This window comes from Alexandromys fortis, unplaced genomic scaffold, assembly GCF_014885135.2.
Source record: "Alexandromys fortis isolate MF-2015 unplaced genomic scaffold, M_Fortis_MF-2015_v1.1 scaffold_47, whole genome shotgun sequence".
In the NCBI taxonomy this organism is placed as follows: Eukaryota; Metazoa; Chordata; class Mammalia; order Rodentia; family Cricetidae; genus Alexandromys; species Alexandromys fortis.
The window spans coordinates 6,774,291-6,789,024 of NW_026067957.1; positions in this window are offsets into that span (position 1 = coordinate 6,774,291).

Consider the following 14,734-nt stretch of genomic DNA (forward strand, 5'->3'; position numbering starts at 1 on the left):
AAATCCTATTCTTCCTTTTATTTTTATTTTTAAACCATCCACTTTGGTCATGGCTATACTTTCTTTAAACTGTCCACTTTGATCGTGGCTCTGACTTTAAACCGTCCGCTTTGGTCGCGGCCCTATTACCCCCACTCTCCCTTCTTCTACTGGCGAGAGCGGAAAACCCACTTTTGTCGTGGATCCCCAGCCTTACCTGGGGCCTGTCTGGTGCACCCCCTGATGGGCCACCATCTGTGCAGCTAGATCACAACAACCCATCCTGTTTTCTGGTGGAAGAACTGCAACCTTAATATGGAGTTATTTATCAAGCGAGGCCGGGGCCAAATGCCATCTTGTAATGGCGGCCACTCAAATTGGCTCCCAGCAAGAAGTCACCACAGAATTTCTTTTTTATATAGTGAATATTTTAGTAGTTACGTGAATAGTTATAGGTACATATGGATAATAATTTCTTAAGACAGGTGTTAAGATGAAAATCCATAAGACATTTAATCTTGTCAAGTAAAAATTTCTCTATCATGCAAAGCCACAAATGATCAATTATTTCAATTACTCTGTTCTTTGTACAAGCTATCTTGAAAAGGAATTATTCTAGAGAGAAGAAAAACATCCTCCCTTTGCAGCTATTACTGCAACTATAATATATTTGAACTCTGCAGTAAATAAAACAGGATATATTTTCCAAACTTGCTTTACTTTTCATCAACATCATCCCGTGTTAGACCTTCTATTCTCTTTGTGTAATATACTGACAGACCGTTATTAAATCCTTTAAGCATTCTCTGTCATCAGCTACTTTTGAAATCAGTTTCCTGAACAGAAAACGACACTAGTTAGGGCATTGATCCTATAATTCTTAATCTTAGAGAAGCTAAATAAGAAGGAGAACCCAAAGAAAAACATATAGTCATCCTCCTGAATATTAACCTTCACCAGGCGATGAAAGGAGACAGAGACAGAGACCCACATTGGAGCACTGGACTGAAATCTCAAGGTCCAAATCATTAGCAGAATTTCTTTATGTAGAGATTTATCATTGTTTCACCTTTTGATATACTGTTATGATAAGGACTCACACATAATTCTGTCTACTTCTTCTAATATAGAACATGTAGATTGAATCTATAGAGAAAAGCTGCTTCCACTTCCTATATCAAATGGTCTAAAGCACATATTAAACTTCCATCTTCCACTCTAGGGTATTTCCAGTCCCCTAATGAAAATTAGGCTAAAATAATAGATAATAGTTAAACATATATTGGCTCTTTCCAAATCTTTCAAAACAGAAACAGAGAAGACAATATGCAAATTTTGCATTATTACTGAAATATTAATATTAATGAACCCATTGATATGAAGATTATGTCAAACAAAGAAATAAATCAACAAAGGGATTATTTTTTAAAATATATGTTATATAAGTTATCATGTACAAAGGGAAAAATCAAAATTCATTTTATGCAGAAATGGGGTAACTCACCATAATCACCATAATGATTGCCTTAACAAAAGTGGATACTAAAATGAGGTATATTTATAGTATATAATAAATGCTCAGATTGAATTATTTAGTATGTATAGTTGAATGTTTTTATTGTTTAGAATTATTTGCCTTGCTGAAGTAGTAAATCTAGGTGAACTGAGTGCTCAAATAATTCTAATAACAACACTTGACATTTGTACAGTGCATTATATTTTCTAAGTACTTTATAATTACAGTATTAATTAGGTAAGTGACACTCTGATCTTGTGAAGAGGACTACATCATTATCCCCTTTTACAAATGAGGAAACTTTAAATGCAAAGACATGGCAGTTCACAACGCTACTAAAACAGGTTAGTATTAAAATACACTTTGTATGACTTGTGATGTCTGATGTTGCAATTTATCAAGAACAATTTATATTGTTGTCACCTCATCTTGGTTCAGAATACTGGACAGGAAGTTCATTCACTAAGTTGAGATTTCAGCTCTTACATACTTTTTCACAAAGCTAGTAAACTAAGAAAGTTCAGAAAAAAATGCTGAGGATAATTCTTCTGTACACTGTGAAGACTTATTCCTGTAGTCGGCTTAAATAAAGAAGCTGATTGGCCAATAGCTAAACAGGATAGAGTTAGGATACAAGAGCCAAACTAAGAATGATGGAAGGAAGAAGGATGGAGTGAGAGAGTTGTGAACAGACACAAAGAAACAAGATGGGAATGCCATACTGATAAAGGTATCAGGTCAAGTTAGAAATACATAGATAAGAAATATGGATTAATTTAAGTAGAAGAGTTAGCCAGTAATAAGCCTGAATGGCCAAGCTCATATAATTAGTTTAAACATATTGTGTCTCCAATGATAAACTGTATCTTTAAGTATAAGATGTTAATCAGGGTATCTTAGTAATGACTTGAATAATTTCCTGGAAGAATTCTTGATCTCTATATGTAGTTAGCCTCACCTGCTTCATTCTGGAGTATTTCTAATGTTTTATGTCAGAGCATGTTGAAATAGTGCTTCAAGTTCTCCCCACTTCCCTCATTGCCTGCCCTTTCTTTCTGTCCTCCCTTCTCCATTCCCATTCTCCCATTATCTCAGGAATTCTTTTTTTAATTACTTTATTTCTTTATTAATTAAAGATTTCTGTCTCTTCCCCACTGCTGCCTCCCCTTTCCCTCCCCCTCCCCCAATCAAGTCCCCCTCCCTCGTCAGCCCAAAGAGCAATCAGGGTTCCCTGCCCTGTGGGAAGTCCAAGGACCACCCACCTCCATCCAGGTCTAGTAAGGTGAGCATCCAAACTGCCTAGGCTCCCACAAAACCAATAGGTGCAGTAGGATCAAAAACCCATTGCCATTGTTCTTGGGGTCTNTTAGTTTTTAATGAGGATTAACCATCTTGTAAGTATTCATATGCCTTTGGAATAAGGTAGCAATGAATTATAGTTGCAAAAATTATTTGTTGGTACAAAGACTGGTAATTTCTTGTTTTTCAAGGTGAGGAATAAAAGGCAATGACTTTTGGGAGAGGGCACTGATTTGAGGATGCAGGTACCCCACAGGGTCATGTGATACACAGGCTAATATTAAATCCAATAGTTACATTTTGCTGTCTCATATAATAGCATACAAGATTCTGATAGGCAACCAAGAAACATTAAACAATGACAGTCTTATTTTGCCTAAATTTCTCCTCGCCCTCTCTCCCCCCCGCACCTACCTACCTACCTCTGTCTCTCCTGTGCATGTTGTGTATGAATAGGCATGCGTGCCCATACACACCTAGAAGTCAGGATAGGGCATAGGGATTCTTCATCTGTTGCTGTCCTCTGTTTTTTGAGACAATGTATCTTGCTTGACCAGAGGATTGCCATTTAAACTAGGTTGGATTTCCTAGCCAAGAGAGCTCTTGGGCCTCTGTCTCTGTCTATTAGTATTCTTAGTGTTATGCCTAACTTTTATTTATTTTTTTATTTTTTTGGTTTTTCGAGACAGGGTTTCTCTGTGGCTTTGGAGCCTGTCCTGGAACTAGCTCTGTAGACCAGGCTGGTCTCGAACTCACAGAGATCCGCCTGCCTCTGCCTCCCGAGTGCTGGGATTAAAGGCGTGCGCCACCATCGCCCGGCTTGAAAAGATATTTCTTAATTGAGAGATACATTATAGAGCTATCAAGAAACCTGGAACTAGGGCAATTCTCAGGAACCCACAAGGATACCGCCAGCTAAGACCATAAGCAATAGTGGAGAGAGTACCTGAACTGGCCTAAATCAGATTGATGACTACCATAATTTTCATCTAGAAACTTTATCCAGCTCCTGATGGAAGCAGATGCAGAGATCTACAGCTAGCACTGGACTGAGCTCCCAAAGTCCAGTTGAAGAGAAGAAGGAACAATAATATGAGCAAAGGGGTCAAGATTATGATGGGTATACCCATAGAAACAGCTGACCTGAGCTAGTTTGAGTTCACGGACTTCAGACTGACAGTGGGAGAACCTGCATAGGACCAAAATAGGCACTCTGAATGTGGGTGACTGTTGTGTGTTTGGGACAGTCTGTGGGGCCACTCTCAGTGAGACCAGAATTTATCCCTAGTGCTTCTGACATTTTGGAGCCCATTCTCTATTGAGGGCTACCTTGATCAACCTACATATAGGAGAGAGAGCCTTGGTCCTGCCTTAAAATGATGTAACAGACTTTGTTGATTTTCTATGGGAAGGTTTACCTTCTCTGAGGAGTAGCTGGAGGGTGGGTTGGGTGGAAGATGGGGGATCAGAGAAAGAGAAGGTAGAGAAAACTGACATTGATGTGTAAAATGAGAAAAGAATGTTTTAAAAAATGAATGTAAAAAATACAAAAAAGAAATAGCACTTCAAAACTAATGAGGCTGGAAAAGTCTGTGACATTTCTTTAGCTCGTAAACAATGAGAATAAATTAAATTTCTAAAACATTATGAAATAATTTCAGATTATTTAAGCAAATAACTTCAAAATGCATTATTAATTATTTACTTTTGTTTGAGTATTTGATAAAGTTTGTAAATTAATAAGACAAGGTATCTGTACTCACCTGACTTATAGTTTATTTAGAAGGATATAAACATGTGAAAAATGATTACACTATCAAAAATATTTGTAGGTATTTACCATCTATCAGGCCTACTTTCAGATAGCAGAGCAGATAGAAATCAGTTAGATTAGCTTTCACTGTAGAAAGCAAACTAAAATATTATTTATGCTTAAATAGCAGAGGGTTGGTATACTTCTTATGAGTTATGAACAAAGGAAGATTCAATAAATATCGGACACATACGGTATTAAAAATTTACTGATTAAAAGAGCAATTGAGTTACATATTAGAAATTAAACAACTGTTTTTCTAAAAATCAGAAAACTTGTTGAGTAGTCAAGTGCTTGGTAATATGCAAACCTGCAAACATAGGGTAGATGCAAGAACAGGGAAGGTGTGATGATGGAGAGTATAGATACAAAAATGGGTGTAGCAAGATGGCATGGAGTATGGATGAAGGAGTGGGTGAGTTGTGATATGGATATAGATTTTAGATGTAAGAGTAGGTGAGTTGTGGAGAACATATACTAAGCAGAGAAAGTGGAGGCAACTGCTCAAATGTTTGAATCATCCTAGAGACAGAGAAGGGCTGAAATTTTGAATTTTGTTTAAAGAAATTCTATAAATATTTCAGAGACAGAAAAGATCTGGGAAAATACAGCAGCTTTTTTGATACTGTTGAGTATGATGGCCAGAGTAGATTTCCCTCATTTTTCTCTGGTAAGAGAAGGAAATATCAAAGATGGTTGGACACATCTCCTTTGCTCTTCCACCTTTACAAAGACTCAACAAACAAAAGAAAAGCAAGCAGCAAAGATAACAGTATTTTCTTATATATCATCCTTTATTTGATTCCTTTGTTTGCTTTCCTAGTCATTCAAGTATGTGTATTAAATTATCTACTGAGCCTTACTTAGAATCATGAACCCCCCCCCCCAAATTAAAATGACTGAAACCTACATGATTACATGTGGGATCTCACACATGAAGAAACATTTTACTCTCATTCCTTCATCCTCCTTTCCTTTTACTTGCCTCTTCTTTCCTTGGATCCCTCTGCCACTCTTTCTTCCTTTCTATGTTCTTGAGATATTGATTAGATTAGACTGGAATGAAATCAGGATCTCAATGTCACAGCCTCTAGAGTGTGAGCCAAATAAAACCCTGTCTTTCTCATTCTCTTAATAGGGGAAATTAATTCCCTTCTCAAAAATACAAGTTGCAAATAAAATGTCCCAAACCTTGTGCCTGCAAATATAATTAAAATCCATTTGCACACATTTTCTTTCCTTCCTAAGTAAAATATCTCACCACCAAGAGAGAGACTAACGAGTTATAGGTAATAATACTATGATTTATGATTTATATTTCTTTGAAACTAGCTTTATGTACATACTTGAGTAACAATTTGTCTGGGTCTCAGTTTCTTCTCATGCAAAAACTAGGTTCACTAGCTATCATCCCTTTCTTAACAATGCTCTTGCAGTATTAGGTAATAAAATTGTATATGAGAAAACATAACAAATATCAAACTTGAAAAAATATGATTTTTTGATTTCACAACTTTGGTCTGGATATGTTACCATGAAACTGTTCAAAAACATCAATACTAATACTGTATAGCAGAATCATGTATGAATATGCCTGTTAAAAACTAATATAAAAGAATCATGACTTTTTCAAAAATAGCAGCAAAAATATTAATAAACTTTGGAATAATTTTTTACAATTCTCTTGTCTTAAAGCTATCATCCATTCTATGATCTGAATTGTAATAACAAATGAAAGTGAAATGTAGCCATGATAGTGGAGCACTAGCCACAAAATATTAGTATCTTTATAAGATAAGAAAAAAAAATCAAATGCTTATAGCCCACTTCTTCTTGCCATATGAATGTACTGAAAGAGACCAAATAATTGCAACCGGAAAACAAGAACCCTAAACAGAAAGCAAACCTCATTAGATTCTTGGTCTTGAACATCCCAGCCTCCATAACTATGACAAAACAATTTCGATTGCTAAAGACACCATACTGAGCACTATGCAGCCTAAAAAGAATAATGGGATACCTAGAATTAAAATTACTAAAGGGTGCAAACGATGCTAAAAACCTTTGAGAATGAGGTGAAACAAATGTACAGATGACAAAGGCAGACTCAAATACTAGAGAAGTGCAATATCAATATCAACATATACATTTTGGAATTGAGAAGTGTTAGAATGTACGCAAACAAAAATTTATATAGCAGTTCTTCTCTCTGAAAGATATTTCAAAACCTCTGTTGATACCTGAAACTGCTGAGACCTATAGAAGTCATACTTTCCTACCACAAAGTTTCACATATTCACTCCGGTGATATATTTTCTAAAAATACCATATGCTTTGGAAGACACCTTTCCAAATATTCTAGCCAAGAGATCATTTATGACCATGTACTTAACCAGGTATTTTGCTGTGTACTCACCTTACACAGCTTTTACCTGCCTTTAAGAGAACAATATAATCAATTTTACAATCCCCTGGATTTCCCATGGAATCAGCTTTCACATTCTAAGCTAAGTGCATCATTTCAGTCTTAACTTATGTGCTCTTTCATATTCATGACCAAGAGAAATATGCGTGTGTGTGTGTGTGTGTGTGTGAGTTGTTATAAACAATCGCTAAAAGCAGAAAACAGGTTGAAAGCAAGCTTCAAAAAAAACAATACAGCCAATAAATGTTAGAAGCAGCATCTGGGTATGTACACACACACATATACATATACATATACATATCATACACATACACATACACATACACATACACATACATATACATATACATATATATGCATGTATATAGCTTCTGTTTGCAGCTTTGATTGCTATTCTTGGTTAGTTGTGGTCAATAAAGTAAACTTTTTCCATATAAATTTTTTTAAATTTTATGTATAAATAAACCTTGTTTTATTCCCCATACTCTGTATTCTGTGCTATTCTACAAATGCAGAGTGAAACAAGTTGTTAGAGACAGGCAAAAACAGGCCACACACAAACATAGGCAAGAGACTCAGGTAGATCAGACACATACTACAGATAGACAGTAGAGTGTCGGTAACCACAGTTTACAGAAAGAGGATACAGCAGAAGAGGAGAATTCAACTTTGGCCTTGCTCCTTATCAACCTAATCCAAGAGAAAGATTCTGTCTTCATTACTGTGAAATTGATACAATTTGGTAACCACCCTGAGGTAATCTTTAATGTTTTAATCAATAGAATAAGCATAGATATAGGGAAAAATAAATAAAAACTACAACTGAAACAGAGTAATACAGTCATATATCATAATAAGTTACATGATAGCAGTATATATCTTTCAAGATATATATTTCAGTGGTAGAGTATTTCTTCACATGTAAAAGGACCTTCCCTAAAATCTTTGCTCTGTCAAAAAGTTTAAAGATATATGTTACTATACTTTCAAATTTTTATTTTAAAGAAATACTCCATGATACCACTTTCACATATATAAATTGCCATCATTGCTACATTTGCATTTGGGGTGATTATTGAGGAAAATAATAATTATATGTATATAAGAGCTGTTTATATTCTAACAATAAATTTGATTATTGAGATGACTACTAAGTGTAATAGTTTGGTAGGATATACAATTAGGACATACTGGTAAAAAATGGTACATGAAAGGATGATGAAATAAAATTGTGTGTATTTTTATTCTGTGTCTCAGAATCACTCACAATATCTTAACTGCTAATATAAATTATTTTTCCATTTCTTATTTTCAGATGACAGTTGATTTTGAATAACTGAAATATTGGTAGATGAAAAATGCATATGGGGTAAATGCTATGTAAGAATTCTTGCTATATGAGAACATTGGTAAAGAGTAATATTGAGAAAGTACTGAGAATATTGAGAACAGAGTAGCCAAGGTTAACTTAAAACCTGAGTAAGTACTGTTTGAAAAAATGTATACACATATAAATGTAGAGATTAAACATATCCTAAGGAAGTCAATGAACATATATGAAAAATTAAACATTTTAATAAATTATTTTAGTGTGGCTAGCTTTCAGTGTGGATACAAAATAAAGTGACTGCATTATTTTTGCACCTTGATTTTAGCCCAAATGTGCAGGTGTGCTGTTATTATTGTATGATTTTTAGCATAACTTTTAAAAATCATATAAAAAAGTATAAATCCTGAAATGAAAGAACAAGTCTATTTTCTGTCTTTGAGAGGAGAACAATTTCAGAGGTCACAAACACTGAATCCATGATACACATATATATATATTTTTTTAATTTGAAGAGCAGAACAGGCAAGTGCCCAGGTATCTGAGCTTAGAAATAGAGTGCTTGCTTAGGTCTGAGTGAAGCCCAAGGTTTGATTCCTATTGATAGAACAATTTTTGAATAATAATTAGAAAAGTTTAGCAGAATTGAAATTTTGAAGAGCATCAAATAAATGTTAATAATTCCTTAGCTTTTGAAATTTTAATTATATTTTCTAGAAAACACATTTGAAGACATTTTTCAATTTCTTTGTATTTGACTAACAAATGTTATCTTCAAAAATTTTCCCTTCCCAATATATTGATTATACATATGTTTATCACAAGAAAATATTAATTTACATAAGAAAAGAATGGTTTTATCAACAATTAATAATTTATTCATATCTTGTTCAAAATTAACATAACTGCAGCCAGAGAATAAGATGGATAATTTTATCAAAAACTTAAAAGTATTTGTGTATATACATATGTATGTGTAAGTGTGTGTCTGTGTNTATTATATAGAAAATCTAATATAATAATATCAATACAGCAGTATATTTACTGTGGCATTTACTGAGGCATTTACTAAAACATTGTTTGCAATGACAAACTTCAAAATTCTATAAATATATTGGTTACTACACAAAGCAAACATAAATTAAAATTTCCCACTATAACTCATAAATCTGAATATTGTTTCCATCAAAACATTTAAAAAATCTAAATCCAAATATTGTAATAGAACATAGTTACAAACTTACAAAGTTTTAAAAATTGGAAAAATACCTACATGAAGAATAGATTCTATTTCTGCTTAGATAGGAGAAAGCTACAATTTAATACTTAAAATTGAGAAAATTAGCATATCTCACACAATCATGATATGTTTTGATGTTTATGGGAAAGGCATATCTCAAAAAAAACAAATGAAAGCTACTAAGGAATAAATAATCACACTTAAAAATCTTTAAAGCAAAATGCAGGCTTGATACACATAGATGCAAGAAAAGGGCATCAGATTCTCTGAGAAAAGAGATAGAAATGGTTTTAATTTGCCATGTAGGTTCTGGGACTTGAACTTGGGTAACCTGGAGGAGCAGCAAATGTTTAACCACTGAGCCTTCTCTCCAGACCCATCTTTGGCATATTTTGATAACCGGTTTATAAGTATAAATGCCTTTATATTATATATTGTATTTTATTTCATAAAAATACTTAGAAAAGTTGATTAATAGGCATAAGTAGAAATATTTATGTACTGAGGAAGATATATATTTATATATTATATAGTTTTATTAGACTAAACAAAATTTAAATTGTCATTTGGTCAATTGTCAACCATAAAAAGTCTTATAAAATTCAATTAAAAGAAACTTATATTAAAAAACTAATGGTCATATTGAAATCTACTGCAATTTAAAAAATTATATCTCAGTTAGCCTTGAAAAAAATTTAAAATATACTGAATTCTTGTACCTCATTAAAAACTGTGCTTGGCAAGGATTTTTTGTTTGAAAGGCATTTTAACTTTGTGAATGAAAAGATTAAAATTTTGGTTTTTATTTGACAGTTTATCAGTAGACCACTTATTGACAGGCAACAGACATCTGTAGTTTCTTAGGGGCTATTAATAAACACAATTTCCTTTGTTGCTTGGCTAATGTGGACCACTTTATATGTAACAATCTTATCTTAAAAAAATACTTGCATGCTTTAAAATGACATTGCACTTCTTTAATTTGCATTAATGTCAACAATTTGAACAGAAAGTCCATGATCTTGAATGGGATGGTGCTTAGCATTTGGTTCAATTTTTTTTTCCCGCTCTTGATGGAGCTTATGTTCTTTAGGCAAATGATGTAGAGTAATAGTTAAAACATGTAATAAATATCCCTCCCTACTAATGTGTTGCATTTTATTAGCTAGATCAATATTGCTGTAATTTCTACCCATTAGCATCTCATTGCTGTAAAGTACATAAAAATATTTACATTAACACTGATCAAAATTGCAACAGCATGTATTAAAATATGAATGACATATAATCAGAGACTTCTGTTTTTACTGCCTCCAGTTATTTGTGACCCCAGATATGAAGTTCAAGTTTATACTTAATAGCACAATTATGTAAATCTGTAATTCGAAGACTGAATTACAGCTGGTAATGATCAATAATTATATTTATGTATGATGTGAAGTTAATACTGCCACCATAGATTAATGTAAACAACAAAATTATTTCTGCACTCTAGAGCTAACAAATCATCATAAACAAAGAGCATGAAAACAGTCTCTACAGAGTCTAATTCCTCCAGCAGAGGAAAGAGATTTTTTTTTTAACTTCCAATGAATATTAAAGTCCTGGTAGAAAAGAGCAGGGCTCTGTAAAACACTATGATGATCAGTTGCCATACTGATAATAATTTCTATTTCAGCTTTAAAATAAGAAAATAATCTGAAACATCTCATAAGATTTCATCATGAATGACAAGAGAGGCGAAAAATGGACAAAAAAAGAAGTGCCAGGAAAAATTGCATCAGCACATTTAATAAAATATATATATATATATACTTCCTTGTAGACTTCAAGACCTTTCGCTAGAATGGGCTTGGTGGTGTATGGCTTTAATCCTATCATCTGGAGGCAGAGGCAGGCAGATCTCTGTAAGTTTGAGGCCATCCTAGTCTACAAAACAGACCAAAATCAATCTCATTTTTCTTATTTCACCCCTAAGATTAAAAGAGGAAGAATCAGCCTTGGAGAATAGCCACTTTATTTTAGATTTATGCATTTATTTCCCCCTTATTTTTAGGCAATATCTATATAGTATTAATATTGTGTTTCCCACTGGAGAGGCATGGTTATAAGTGCTTGGGATATAATACTATTGTTTCTCTCATTTATCTAGAATGTAAATAACATTAATACTACATTTCAAAAGTAAATCACCTCAGGCACAGATGAGTATAAGTTACATTGCTCATCATATTGAAGAGTAAAACTACACTCTGTTACCTGAAACTAAAATCATTTTGCTTGTTTTGCAAAAAAACTTCATCAAACAACTTAGCAATATTATTCAACAAAATTCTGTTATAAACAATTTTTAGTTTTCTAATTTAGGCTAGTCTAGAAAGTCATTTTTGTTTAACTCTCTCCAGAGCTTTTCTTCTGACTCTACTGACAGTTGGAATTTAAATAACTTTTGCTTCAATTATTCAATGCAGAGATACCCTCTGTTTTGTAGGAAGTTTGGCACCATCCATTGCCTTTACTCACTACCTGCAGTCAAAAACCTTCAAGTCATAGTCTAGTAAATATATATAGTTATTGAGTCTTTACTCAAAGTTTCTTAATGACACACAGTAAACAGCAGATAGTTCTTTTATTCTCAATCTACGTAGGGTACTTCCAGTTTTTATTTTTTGAAGGGTTGGTCTGGGAAATACATTAGTCATCCTTCTGTTTCCACTCCTCATGATGATGTTGCAAGAGATGAGCACCTTTCTGCTCTTCTAAGGACTGTTCTCTGACAGGCTTATGTTTACTTGTTATTCTCAATGCATTGACAACATAGGCAGAAACTGGAGAAGTGGTTATATTTATTCCTTATATCCATTGACACGGGTACTTGATACATTCAGGGAACTATGCTTATCAAATACAAAGTTACATGCTGTCTAGTGATTTTAAGATGTAACAGTTTTTTTCTTTTTTTATTTATTAAAGATTTCTGTCTCTTCCCCACCGCCGCCTCCCCTTTCCCTCCCCCTCCCCCAACTAAGTCCCCCTCCCTCGTCAGCCCAAAGAGCAATCAGGGTTCCCTGCCCTGTGGGAAGTCCAAGAACCACCCACCTCCATCCAGGTCTAGTGAGGTGAGCATCCAAACTGCCTAGGCTCCCACAAAACCAATAGGTGCAGTAGGATCAAAAACCCATTGCCATTGTTCTTGAGGTCTCAGTAGTCCTCATTGTCCACTATGTTCAGAGAGACCGGTTTTAACCCAGGCTTTTTCAGACCCAGGCCAGCTGACCTTGGTGAGTTCCCGATAGAACATCCCCATTGTCTCAGTGTGTGGGTGTACCCCTTGCGGTCCTGAGTTCCTTGCTCATGCTCTCTCTCCTTCTGCTCCTGATTTGGACCTTCCTCCTGAACATTAACCTTCATCAGGCGATGAAAGGAGACAAGAGACAGAGACAGAGACCCACATTGGAGCACTAGACTGAAGTCTCAAAATGTAGCAGTTTTAATGAGAATGTACTCATAGACTCAGATGCATGAACAATTGGTCCCAGCCATGCTGGGAAGCTGTGGAAGGCACAGCCTTGCTAGAGGAAGAACATCACTGATGGAGAACTTTGTAAGTTTACATTCACTGGCTTGTGCTTGGAGTTGGGATGTGCACTCTCAGCTTCCTGATCTTGCCAAGATGTCTGCTGCTTGCTGCCATGTTTCCTACTTTGATGGACTCTTGGGTCTTTGACACGTTAAGCCAAAATAATTTCTATAAAGTCCTTTTATAAGTTGCAATAGTCAAGATGTTTTATTGCAGCAAGAGTACAACCTCCTTTATGAATTAATTTAGTTTAGATGAATCTGTTTCTTTTAAAAATAACCTTACAAGCACATGTCCATTTACTCTCATATAAACATAACTATTTCAAGGCAGCCAAAGTCATTATTGTCTGATAATTCAACTTTTCTTTTCTAAGCAACCTAACCACATCTTATCCAAGGGAAAACTGACTAACTTTGAGTATTTCTATAGAAGTTTATTGTGATGGTTCTCTCACTGCAAAATGTCACCTCATGATATGGGGTGATATCTTAACATATTTTTACTTAATCCATCTGGGAAATCCAAGTCTGCTTAACTCAGGATAAGCTTGTTCATTTTATATTTTCAGTACAATGATAATTCCAAGACAATGCATTTAATGTAAAATATATCATTCAACAAGTATCTTTATGGCACTTAATATGTAAAACTCATTGATTTAACCAAATCAAAAATGCTTATTAAATATAAACATACTGTCAAGTAAAACTATTTTAATTATTTCTCACTTTAGACACAAACTGAGGTAAACTTTGTTTTTGAGACAGGATTTTTTTTTTGTGTGTAACTCTGGCTGCCCTCAAACCTACTTTGTAGACCAGGCTGTCCTCAAACTCACAGGGATCCACCTACCTCTGCCTCTTGCATGTTGAAATTAAAGGTATAAGCCACCATGTGTTGAAATAATTGTGGCGGGGCTGTGTCCCCAGCACCCCGGCCGCCTGCTAGCTTATGCCTGAAATAACAACACACAAACTATTCTTTAAACACTGCTTGGCCCATTTCTATCTAGCCTCTTCTAGGCTAATTCTTGCACCTGGACTAGCCCATTTCTAATAATGCGTGTAAGCACCCCAAGGTGTGCTTACCAGGAAGATTCTAGCCTACATCCATCCTGGTCAGAGCTGCCTGGGAGAGCTGAGCATGGCGTCTCTGCTCCAGAGAGCAGAGCTGTTGGGTCTCTCCGGGAGCAGAGCAGAGTCTGACCTCACTTCCTCTTCCTCCCAGAATTCTATGGCTACCCAACGTGAGGCTAACTGAATCCACAAAAAGCCTGAGAAAGCTTGGGAAAGAATGGAGTGAAGCATGTTTTCTTGGTAGCAGAAATTTCTTGGGTCTGCTCTGCTTGCTAGAGGCAAGCAAGCACTCTCATATAAGAGAAGCTTCCTGACTCAGCTTCAGCTGCAAAACCCTGCAGCTCATTAAGAGGTCCTGCCATGAAACACTTAAATGGTGTTGACGAAAAGTTGAACGCATGCTTTTCAGTTTTCAGCCGTAGCAAGAAAAAAGCTGTGCTGTTTAAAAATGCCGGCTTTCTGGGCCGTCCTGCCAG